We start from the raw sequence: 13160 nt of genomic DNA on the forward strand, positions 1-13160 counted from the left end.
GTAATAGCCGGTGACGACGCAGCAGGGGTCGTCACCGTAGAAGATACGGTACCAGCAGTAGAGAAAGTGGCAGCGGCAGTACTAGCAGTAGAAGCGAGGGTGTCAGCAGCAGGGACAACCGTTTCAGTCAAGGATGGGGTAACAGTAGAGCTAGTCGACGACATTGTATTACTATCCATCCTAATCAATCAAGTAAGGGCAAAAACTAATCAATTAATCAAGTAAACACGGTTTCCCTAAATTTTTCGAAAAATCGAAACCCTAATCCTTCAATTATAAGTCGAAAACAGCAAGTAATTAACAAAAGGAGGGAGGGAATCACTTACTTGATTGATAAACCACAAGAATAAGCAAAGAAATCGACAAAAAGCGCAAGAAATTGGTCGAATTGAAACTCGACTCGCAAAAACCCTAATTCTTCAATTAAATTGCAACAAAGACGAAATTGGAAGAGGGAATAGGGGGTTAATGTCGAAAATCAATCTATAAACACAATATGGGTGGTGATTTTGGTAAAAAGAGAAGAAAAAGGAGGATTTGAGGATTTTTGTATGGTTTATCGCAAGAACAAAGAGGAGAGAATATGTTGGAATGAAAATAGAAGTCGAAAAGAGGGACTTCCTGTGTGATATAAGCACATTCACTCGATCGAGTGATTTGAAACCACTCGATCGAGGACTTTAGCATCCATTCTGCTCGATCGAACAAAAATCCCTTCGATCGAGAATTCCTCCTTTTTGACAATTCGATCGAGTGACTGAAACCACTCGATCGAACACTTTTGCTGGAAATTCTCTCGATCGAGTACAAAAAGCACTCGATCGAGGTGTTTTCCTATGGCACACGTCCCAAAGCAATATATCTTCCCCAAACCTGCATAGAAACACGCAAAAATATATCCCGCAAATACCAAATCACAAAAATAAGCAGTCTATATTCGGTTTTCGCTAAAACTAACTACGCTACTGTCTAATAGTCTAAAAACTCAATTAAAAAGTATTAACGGAAATTCAAAATTACAAGTTGTTAGAACGGGGCATTCCCCGCTTATCGTCCAAAACACTGTAATAGCCCACAAGAGGGTTTCTGACTGGAGGAGGTCTCTTCAGCATCTCGGACCGTCCTCTTTGATCGCCACGAGCTTGTACTCAAACTGATGGAAGGAGAATAACTAGTGTCTACGTACGCCTTAACTTTCTTCTTCCCCTTGACATTCCTATCTGCATTGGCGGCATTCCCATCACTTGAATTGACTTCAACTGTACCATGACCGATAGCATCTCCAGCTTCCACTCTGTCTGTACCTGCAGTAAGGAAAACAACAGAATGGTCCTCTTTTTCGCTCTCAGTCTGAGGCGGAGGTGTTACTATAGCGGTGCAATATTCAATATTCTGAGCTGGAGTATCTAAATCTGGGTCAATAGAGGGTAAGGCATGGTAAGGTTGAACTTGCATGGGCGCCCTACGAGATTTGGACTGATGAAATATTAGCTCCTCATCTCCTACCTGGAAGGTAAGGGTCTTTCTCCCGACGTCAATTACTGCGCGAGCAGTAAATAAAAATGGTTGCCCTAAAATAATAGGGGTATGAGTGTCCTCGGGTATGTCTAAGACCACAAAATCTACGGGAATAAAGAATCTCCCGATCTTCACTGGTATGTCCTCTATTACTCCTAGTGGTCGTGATATACTACGATCGGCCATCTGAACGGTCATATTAGTACAGTTAAACTTGGTCAAACCTAGTCTCTTAGCGAGAGACAAAGGTAAGACACTCACGCTAGCTCCTAAGTCGCATAGCGCGCTATCAATCAAGTAGGTCCCTATATGACAAGGAATTGAAAAGCTACTCGGGTCTGATTGTTTGGGTGGTGTCTTATTCTGAACTAAGGCGGTCCCTACTCTAGTTAAAGCCACCTTTTCGTGGTCATTTATATATCTCTTACGTGATAAAATTTCTTTCATGAATTTCATGTAAGAGGGTACCTGGGTAACCAATTCTACGAAAGGAACGTTGACATGAAGGCTTTTCAGGATCTCAGCAAACTTCCCGAACTGTTGGTTGGCCTCATTGTTCTGCAATCGCCTTGGAAAGGGCACCGTGATAGGAATTTCGAGCCCTTTATTCCTTTCTTCCAATGTCTCGACAGGGTCAAACTCATTTCTACTCGATCGGTCTCTTTTACCTCTCGATCGAGGTCTTTCAGCAACTTTTTTACTCGATCGAGGATTGTCAGCTACTCGATCAAAATCTTCTTTATCAACATTGCTCAATCGAGGCATAATTTCACTCGATCGAACACTTTTCTCAGAAATTTCACTCGATCGAGGAATTTCACCCTCTCGATCGAATCCCTGATTATCAACTTTACTCGATCGATCCAAAATATCACTCGATCGAGTATTATTTTCAGCAATTCCTCTCGATCGACCTCCAGAAATGAGTCGAACGAGTATTTTCTTCGGATTAAGCATAGTTTCGTCAATGGATGACTGTTCGCTGCCTGCAACATCGCGTTCCGGGTCTGATATGTCCTCAACAGTTGACATTTTGGGTCCTTCATAAGAAATACCACTGCGCAAATTTATCAGATTTATCGTCTCATGTGGATTCTTTTCAGATTTAGACTGTAAATGGCCCGACTTCCTTGTAGATTGGCTAGCGGCCAGTTGAGCTACTTGGGTCTCGAGTGACTTTATTGATGCTTCTTTCTGTTGGTCACTCATCTGCAACTGCTTAGTCAATGATTGGATCATCGACTTCAACTCAGCTAACTCACTAACTCCACTAGAAGAAGCTCCTTGATGCGGCGGTGGAAAGGATGGAGGCTTTTGAAAGCCTTGTTGAGCTTTATGAGGAGGAACATAAGCTTGTTGCTGCTGCGGAGGAGGGGTAGGATTGAGCACATTCTGACTAGTCCATCTCAAGTTGGGATGGACTCCACTCTGATTATTATAATAGGAACCTCCTCCTTGCCTATATTGCTGAAAGGCAAGGACTTGCTCCTTCTCTGTTAGACAGTCAATAGCAGTGTGACCGTCATTACTCCCACATCTCTCACAAGTAACGGCTTCCTGTCTAGTCAACAAGTGAACCGTTTGTTGATCACCAGCAACTTGCAACTGTAGCTTATCAAAACGGGCATTCATGGCTTCCAGCTTAGCCACAACTGCACTATCTACTGAAGAGACAGTACAAATACCTGCTCTCGGGTTCCCATACTCAGCACAATGAGTAGCCATTTCTTCTATGATACCCCATCCTTTATCATCGTCACTGTTCTTCTGAAATCGCCAATTAGATGAGGCGTCCAATATAGCACGGTGGTGTAGACACCTCATTCCTTCACCTCCCGCAAACCACCCGGTGATGATTGGGCCGCATGTTTGGTACGCGGAACGATTTGTGACAGTTTGTAAGTTTATCGTCAAGTGATTGCTCACACACTAATGTCTACCTCTTAGTTGTCATCTACGCGCCGATACGGTCGTTTTTTGATAATTAGAGTACATTTGGAGTCCGGCCTAAAACCGTCTCCATTTTTAAATCGATAAGTAAAATCCCGAGTCAGAATGTTCTGGAATGTTCCGGATATTTCTATTCCATATTTTATAAATATTTCACAATCTTTATTCTTTGGTAAACAATTTCCCGTAATATTCATACAAAATATTAAGGAAAACCAAATTATTCCGTCCTTCCATAACTTACACACGGAAATCTTTCTTCCGCAGGAGGAAACCACTTGGGAACAGACGCAGCAGGTGCTGCGCCTCTTCCAAGGGACGTAGTGCATGCTGCACCTCGTCCCAGGTCTTTTTCTGCGTATTTTTCGTATCTTTTTCATATCTTTCCGAGATTCACTTCCAAAGTCTCTCCGAAAACCCTATTCCTTCACGTGATTAATATAAATAGGAGTCTTCGCTCTTCATATTTCTCACGCGAGTGTCCGCCCTTCTCTTCTCCCTTTGCATTCTAGACCTTTGTTCTTACTTTTTGGCGTCTACGTGCTTGAACATTCGACCACGTAAGCTCGGATCCTTCCGAGTACCAGCCTCGTTTGCATGACCGACCAATTTGACCAACTCCACATCAATCAACTTAATTAATCTAATCGTTTTTCCTCTTACGAGGGCACTTTCGTCTACATTCGAGTCGAGCATCACTAATCGATAACTTAGTTCTTCTCGTTTCGTCAAACATGTAAGTCTGAGGGTGTAAATCTCTCTTTTATTATTGTTATTTACTTTTTTGTATCATCATTAATGTAAAGTTTATGTCGAAAACATCTCTTAAAACCGATTTCTAAAACCGTGCTTCAAAACCCCTTTTTACGGATTTCCAGAAGACAAACCGTCGAGAAAGGACGCAGCAATCGCCGCGCCTCTTGAAGGAGCGCATTCCCGCGCCTCTTCGTGAGGCTGCCGCAGTTCCTGCTTCCTTTCTTCTTCCTTCGTCCTCTGTAATTCGTCAATCTTTGTTTGTTTCGTTTGTTTTCTTTAATTTTTCGATACAATAGTCTAATAATCTCATGTATATTATTTATCATTCATTCACACGTATAATTCATCATTAAATCCGACTTAAATCCCTTATAATCTCATATTTGCGAGTTTTCGTCATTAAATTCAACCCGGATTGTAGGAATTCGATTTGTTCATATTGGGTTTCTGGAATTCGATCTTTGATATATTTTCATCTGTCTTTTGTCGTATTCGTCATTAGTTTGTCATTAATTCGTCATGTTTAACCTATTTAGTTCACCTATGTCACTAATCAATCGTTCATTCATGTAAATAATTCATTTTAATCCGTCTCATCCGGCCATGTTTCGTTGCTTTTATGACCATTAATCACATGTAAATAACCTATTAATCACTTCCATCCGAGTCAAATATATTAATTATCCATTAAAATCACCAATTTACATTAACGATTTGCAGTTCCGGCTTCACAACCAGAACTCACCCTTCGAACAGACGCAGCAACTGCTGCGCCTCTTCCAAAGGGCGCAGTCCTGCTGCGCCTGTTCCAGGATGATTTCTGTGTCTGAACTCCGTTGTTGCTTGACCTAGTTTAATTAGCTTACGTATAATTGACTATTACTCGTATTATCACCTTCTGATCTGTTCGTTAATTCGTTCGTTAATTCTTTCTCTTATTCTTTTTCTCAAATTATCCGTTTCAAAGCTATTTTCGACATAAATCAATGAAACCCGATGTAATTATTGTAATGTTCATTATTGTATTTTATTGTGTTTCTTTTCTTGTATCATTTGTATGCTTTCGCATGTAATTGAGCATTAAATCTTACTTTGACATTAATTGTATGATTAAATTACGTGTTAACCGACTTAGTCTAATTCTCACATGCTAGGATTAAAACTTGGATGTTGCATTGCATGCATATAATCGACGATATATCGAGTATAAATGATGTCCCTAATCATTAGTAGAGGCCGCTATCGAGGCGGGCGGGATTAGGTGTTCGATCAAAAGAGCTTCCTAGTACGTACCCTCACCCCTTACTCCAGATCTCTGTGAACATCCGTGTTCATTGGCATCCACGAGAGTCATTCTAGATATAGAATGCTAAGGGTAACGATTGCTTAGTGTTCATGTCTCTACTTTGTGTCTTGACATGACACGAGGTATTCGAACGGTTCCAATTTCCCATAAAAATTGGTGGCGACTCCACAAAATGCAAACGCTTGTTCTCTCTCCCAAGCGCCCCCGTGGGCCCTGTTGTCCACAGTTTGGCGACTCTGCTGGGGATAATACACTTACGTGTAGCCAAGGGTGAAACTTGAACAAGGTTAGGGAATAATTTGTACAAGATAATTGTCGGTTTTCATAACTCGGTCTTCCTAGACCGTTTTATTCGGCCTTCCTAGGCCCAACCCAACCCACTCGACCAATCGTCCCGTCTAAACGGTCCTAATTCTTATTTGGGCTTAAGGATGGATAGCGATTGACGTCATCCATTCCATGATGCTTACTCTTGTTTGTATCAAGGACCTTCACTACTTGAGGAAATGGACTAGGAATCGGCCTTACTCTTGTTCGGTACGAGCCTCTCCACAGACTTCGGGTTTGATTGTTCGGTATGGCAACCCACCCTTTAAACCAAAACCCTTTTAAATGCACTCAGCATCCCGTTATAATGCTTATATGAATGTTTGTACCTTACGTGATCACCATTTCTAAACGAAACCATGACGATTTTTGTAAAAATCAAAACCCTTTTTTAAACAGAAATTTCGAAAAAGGCCATTGATTAGCGCAAAACCCAGTCAAAACTCTGTCCGTTTGTCGAGTCAAAATTCGGGCCCAAGCCCATTTCAAAACCTCACTTTCAGTCCACTCCTACAACTACACTATAGTTGACTAGGATACACGTTTTCAAAACTTTGTCCTTTCTTCAAAGCCCACTCAACACAAGTGGCACACACCCACTTTAAGAGTCAAAAAATTTCTTCTCTTTACAAGTGTGTTAGAATGGTCGATCGTGTTTTGATTCGTCGTCGATCTCTTATCCAGTTTTCAAGATGCCTGAAAGTGACGCTAACTTCAATCAACTTCAAGATGGTAATGATCGAATCCTAGCCGCATTAGCTCAAATCCAAGTTACCCAAGATCAGGTGTATGATCGTCTTGACACCATCGAGGGCCGGATCTACGCCGTAGAGGGGAGGTTGCCTCCTCAAGAAAGTGAAGTAGTAGGGGACTTCGCGAGTGAATCCAAGGACGAAAATCCCCCCATGGGAATGACTGTAGCCGAGAAAAGACTCCAATACTTAGAGGAGCAATTGATGTACCTTAAAGGAGATGACATTTATAGGGAGAACAACCGCAAGTATGAGGCCGTCAATTCCAAATTGCCAACCAACTTCAATATGACGGATATCCCTAAATTCAAGGGGCACGAGAACCCTTTGAACCACATCCGTGCCTTCAAGGATTATATGTCTATCAAAGGCATCAAACCCGAGATGTTCTTAAGGATCTTTCCTTCATCTCTTGACTCCATCCCCAAGCAATGGTTCTACTCTTTAGAACACAAGAAAATCGCTACTTGGGAAGATGCCGCGATCGAGTTTGCTAAGCAATATGCGGATAATGCCGAGATCCAAGTTAACATGCGCACTCTAGAGGTTCTTACCCAAAATGACAAAGAAGGATTCACCGACTTCCTAAGTAGGTGGAGAAAGACTAGTACTCAACTAGTTGAACGCCCGGATGAGGCTACCCTTGTGGAGAAGTTCGTGGACAATCTCAAACCCATCTATGCCAATCATCTGAGATACCAAAACATCAAAACTTTCAAGGACTTAACCGTACTAGGAACAAGGATTGAAGATGACATCCGTAAAGGGCTCTTGTCCAAAACGGTAGGTCGAGGATATCAAGGCTTAACAAGTCGTTCATACGGCTCCACTAGCAAGACCGATGAGGTTAACCTTCTCGAGCCATCCAAGAAAAGTACCCCACCAAGGAAATTCACAAATCTTGGGGACACTTACTCCAACGCTCTTAAGAGGTTAATGAAGCAAGGCAAACTCCAACCCATAGGACCTACTCCCGAACCCGAAAAGAAATCCAAGTTCTGGGACGAGAACTCGTACTGTGAATACCATAGGGGCAAGGGGGCATGACACAGAAAAATGCTACAAATTGAAAAATGTGCTTCAAGACATGATTGAAGATGGTCGACTACCAATACCGCCGGGAGGTAAACCCAACAACACTCAGAACCCTCTTGGGATTCTAGTGATCGCAAGTGAAGAATCTACCTTAGATTGTTCACACCTCATTTCTCCAATTGAAGATGAGATCCACGCGATTGAGAATGAAGGGTTCTACTCTACTATCTCCCCTACCATTTCCGACTTCATCACATGGGCAAGGAGTGTGGATAGACAAGTTTGGGAATTATAAAATGTGGTGACGACTTTACATGATCCCAACGCAACACCCAAGGAGCATGTGCCACTAATCTTCTCTAAAAACGCTACTATGCAAGAAATAGTCGTCGTGGTTGATAAACTAGTCGACCAAATCACACGACTAGAAGACGAGATCATGAGAATGAGGGAACTAGCTACAATCAATGGAGCATGGGCCGATGATGACGAGGACGAGTATCTCATTGAAAACTCCCTAGTCAAAGAAATAGTCCAAAATGGTGAAGACCAAGATGTGGACCACCTAACTCGTTCGGGCCGTCCATATCAAAGCACTACTCAAAATGGTCCAACCAACGTTGTCACACTAAATGATAACGAAGATGGTGTAACACCCCCATACTCCAAGTGCCTTACCAGGACCACTCAGGTATAAGGATGCTACCATCTCGGTTACCCGAGGCATGATAATCATAAGACAATGAAGAAACATACTTTATTAAATAAGTTTAAGTGATTACATTACAAAACCAACTGTAAGCAAAATACAACTGTTCTCAAACTATAAACCAACTGAAAGGAACTGTTCTAATAAACACAGCGGAAGACTAAAGACTCTGATATGTGATGACTCCATCCCTGACTAGATCCCACGCGTATCCAAGATATACCGCAAAAATCGCTCACCACCCCGAATGGATCACCACGAGTTTTTAAAACATTTAAACGGGTCGAGTACTAATCACACAACTTATATATAGATAACAATAATAAGATAAACAGACAATTTGACTGTCACACACACACACACACCACCAACCAATTCCCATCATCTCAATCGATCGTCCACTTGGACCACCGCCGATGGGGGACCGGCCGTTCCCACCTAAGCCCCGCTCATCATACCGAGCGATAACCCTGTCCATTAATGTGCACATCCCCTTCCGTGGCGGGTTCCACGAAGGGCGAAACTAGGGCGTGAGGTCACTCCCGCAAGTGACCCCACTCAGCCGAGAACGCATCTCGAGAACCATCAACAACAATCACAACCACAAACACAGTATAATCATCATATCAAACAACCAAATACAAAGACATCACCAATATCCCATTATGGGACTAATGCGAGTAGGAAATCCTACCCGGAAAGCACTGTGATCAGACGGTATCAACAATTTGAGTCAAAAAGCCTCTTCTACGAACCCTCCTCCTATCATATAACACATAGAGGCTACACATCACATACTACACACAAAACCCCCAATCTCTAAATTAGGGTTTAACCAAACTTAACAAAACATTATAAAAATTATATTAAAAGCTTACCCTCGACGCAAGGAACTCAACGACACGAATAACGACAAGAACTGACCGTCGAACTCCGGAATTGCTAAGAATGCGATTAGGAAGATGAACGGTTGCTTTCTCTCTTAAACAGGGTTTTAGGTTTTGTAAAAGTGATTTAAAACAATGACGACTATGTTTAAATACCTTAATCGCATAATTAACAAAACCCGAGAAAACTCCTCGTAAAACCGGACACTCGATCGAGTACCCAAGGTACTCGATCGAGTACCCCCTTACTCGATCGAGTACCCCAGCTACTCGATCGAGTACCCAACAGGTCAGAAACTATTTTATTTCGCAACTTACCCTTACTCGACAGAGTAAGGGCTACTCGATAGAGTACCCCAAGACTTATAAATACGGAGTATTACAGTCTTCCCTCCTTAAAAAGAACTTCGTCCCCGAAGTTCAACCCATACATAGAAACAACCATACTAACTCGACCAAGACACACAACAACTTAACTAAGAACTCAAGAACTCGACCGAACATAGAACATGAACTCTTAACACCCACTCCACCAACTATGTTTACTTCCACAACATGACTCACGATATCGTATCTACCACATATATATCCCTCACGACACCAACTCCATACATAACCAACTACCATCCTCTAACGCTGCTAGCTCCATAATATCATCCACTATCAAATCCAATACCAAGACACTCATAGACATCAAACGGAATGTTACATTCTACCTCCCTTGAAAAGGAACTTCGTCCTCGAAGTTTACTCGGACTCTAACATCATCCTTCAACCTGTCAACACTATATAAAATATTCCTACACTCAAGCATCACACTACTACAAGCACGGCCATGGCCTTTTATAAGTATTGTCCACAAAACAAATCTCTCCTTTACGCTACGCTAACACTCTACTTCCAATTATATTACCGCATGCACCACCATGAAACTCTCTTTTATTGCATCCTACTCCTCTTAAGACAAATGTTACGTCCTCGTAACTCACTAATACTAAACCCTTAGCTATATTATCTCATTATCCTCATCACCACCATATGTCAAAGATAACTGCCTATAACCTCATTTCCATAATCACTCCTATTTCTCAAGGCTCTCTTACTTCAACAGTTCTCATACCTCAAATCAATCTGCACACCCCTAACCTATACCATAAGGCTCGTAGCAAAATCACCATACTAACTCTCCATTATCACTGCAAACCAACATACCTCGCTATGTAAAGCACTTATCTTCCAGAAGCATAACTCCCGATCCACACTCGTTACTTATACTCACACTAGATCCTCAAGTTCTTTCCTTCATTACCGCAAAACTCATACATAACTTAATATGACACTAATTCCCCCAACACCCTACACTCCTTTGTCCCAACAAAAGATTATGAACTACTGCCGCTTTCGAGATCATTACAACACATGTTCCACGAATCATTTTCCATTACCATGTCTACTAAAGCCTTATCTAGAACAAGATCAAAATTACTGTAACAACTTCTCACAACCGTGTCCCATCAATAGAACATCACTATACCATGACAACAACGAAAACATATTCAACTCTATTTCATATCATACTCTACCTCATTCTTAACTTAACCTGGTAAAGAAAACATCAATAAGCAAGACAACTGTCTACATGTTCAACCAAAACTCACAAAGAACAACAAAGAAACAAAACAACAATCTATGTATAATGGTATGCACTTTGAAAACTCGTATCATAATCATCCCGCCTACTCCACCACAACCGTAACGGCATCACAACACCGCCACCAATGACCACACCGTAGTGCGAAAATACCCGCATCACAACACTAAATATCGAGCCCGGGTCACCACCCGAGGCACCACAACCACATCGATAGACATCACAACTACATACAATTCCATAAGTACTGACTCGGAAATAACCTTTCGGACAAGAAAACTTACTCAAATCCACTTTACTCAATCACAACGCAACATATTATATGAATAAACAGATAAGCATCTCATGAACATCATCTCTACCATTTCACGGAATACACATGTGTTATTAATACACATAAAATTATAACTAGCCATGTCAAATTAATCAAATTATTACCTTTTTGGATATCATTCAATTAAACTACCGTGTCCAACATACATATTACAGAACATTCATAAAACAGCTTTATAATTATCACACCATACCACTTCTTGTGAGGTCAGAACCTCACACAAACATTTACACATATCATAGACCCGTAATCACAACCAACTAGTCAATCCTGACCACGTAAGTTACCACTCAACAAAGGTTACCTGTTGTCCGAGCTTAACTCGCATGCCCCTCATCACATTCTTCCATTCGCATCACCAAGACTTCCTCGCCATACATAACCATACAGCTAACACTCATTATGAGAAACCACCTCCTAAGACTATGTCTTATACTTCCTGACAACCATACTTTTATCAATTCAGTCTTTACAAAATCAGCCTCTTTAGAATTGCCACTTTTCTAATATACCCTTACCCTTAACCACTAGTCAAAGACCATAACACTACCTTTGTCCAGGACATCAAACCTCTTCACTCATCTCTAAACATCATGATTTCTTTTCTATCTTTGGTTAACATCCCAAACAACGAACATCGAATCCATGAACAAAATTACCTCAACATTCTTCCCAATATTTTCCTTAATTGAATCATCATCCATTTCTCCACCAAAATCTCATATCATGCGGATATTCTTCTAACTTCTTACTTTCCTTAATTTCTCGAAACTCATTATTAAACATGTTGTCCTGAAGCTCCCATATAACCATTAACTAACATCCTCATGATAATATCACACATTTCGATGATTCCTTACCTTTATATCACATAACTCCGGTGAATATTTTCCTCGGCTTACTTTTATCCTTCTTTTCTCTTTACACTCAATAATACCAATTAATAGTTCAACTCCTTATTCCTTCTAGCTAACTCTTTAGAAATCCGATTACCCCTTCGTTGCTCCAAAACTCAAATTCCATTATTTTCTACCGACATCATCCCACTCTTTCTTACCATGGATCTTCTCTTATTATGCTATCACTCACACTTGCCACTAATCTATCCATAGAATCAACGTTTAATGTTCAAACAATTGCATCTCCTTTTTTACATCTCTAGAAATCATAATTCATTTAATACCGTTAATTACCCAAGGAAATCACACAGTAGTTTCGTCTCTCGATAACACAAATTTCCAAACTCGGTCACTACACCGCAAATCCACGTCGCGACATGTCCCATTAAGTTCGCTATATACCACTATTTCCAAACGACCTTTCATTACATATGTTCTTACTCAACACTATTTCTAGCCATCTCCCTCCATAATTTATTATACATCTCAAGTTGCTACTATCCACATCCTTTCTTTCAATCTTTTCATTCTCACGTTCCTTAAACTTACATCATGCCTTGCCCACATTCACTTACATTTTCATTACTCAACATACAATCATGTCACTCATCTCGTCTCACACAACATGCTCTATGCCTCAATTAAGTCTTACTAATCCCAACACATATAAATCATTTCCTCCCCACCGAACTCATACTCATCATAGGTGCCACTCTTTACACCACAAAATTGGGTAACTTACGCGTCAAGACCAACATACATGTAAAACAATGCATAAAGAAGCAAAATAACGCCTTTGAATTAAACATAATATGCAACGAAGTCAAAAGATAAACATATGACCCAAAATAGGGGTCACTAGATCGAGAATATAGCCACTCGATCGAGTAAGGGACTTACTCGATCGAGTAGGTGAAGATCAGAAGCACGTAAAACAAATCACCAGGGCTACTCGATCGAGTAGCTAAGGTACTCGATCGAGTGCCCCCTTACTCGATCGAGTACCAAGGATACTCGATCGAGTACCCCAATTCTC

This window comes from Silene latifolia, chromosome X (genome assembly GCF_048544455.1).
Source record: "Silene latifolia isolate original U9 population chromosome X, ASM4854445v1, whole genome shotgun sequence".
Taxonomy (NCBI): Eukaryota; Viridiplantae; Streptophyta; class Magnoliopsida; order Caryophyllales; family Caryophyllaceae; genus Silene; species Silene latifolia.